This window comes from Penaeus monodon, chromosome 15, assembly GCF_015228065.2.
Source record: "Penaeus monodon isolate SGIC_2016 chromosome 15, NSTDA_Pmon_1, whole genome shotgun sequence".
Taxonomy (NCBI): Eukaryota; Metazoa; Arthropoda; class Malacostraca; order Decapoda; family Penaeidae; genus Penaeus; species Penaeus monodon.
In genome coordinates, this window is record NC_051400.1 from 37,037,914 (window position 1) to 37,038,190 (window position 277).

The window sequence follows — 277 nt, forward strand, 5'->3', positions numbered from 1 at the left end:
AAGCACTAGTACTTTTCTGATGCAAATGAAAAATGGTACTACCTAATCATAAAAAACTAGACCTACTATTCATTTTCATGATCATATCCACCATGTGAAATATTTCTAAAACCTCCTGGTGTTTTATAGTCTATTTATTTCTAACTTATTTCTTTGTAATCTTTAAAATCTAATATAAGAAAAGTATTTCTTTATAGAATACATGAATCTATCAATATCATGTATTATTTACTTTGTAATGTATGCAAGCTCATGTCTGAAACTGAAAATTTACAGT

The 277-nt window shown here is 26.0% G+C and overlaps 1 protein-coding gene across 1 annotated transcript in view; it reads right to left on the bottom strand.

The window, feature by feature from the left end:
* Nucleotides 1-277, bottom strand: part of LOC119582007 (RNA-splicing ligase RtcB homolog) — a gene marked incomplete at its 5' end in the record, with an annotated part of 19,932 nt that overhangs the window by 12,771 nt on the left and 6,884 nt on the right.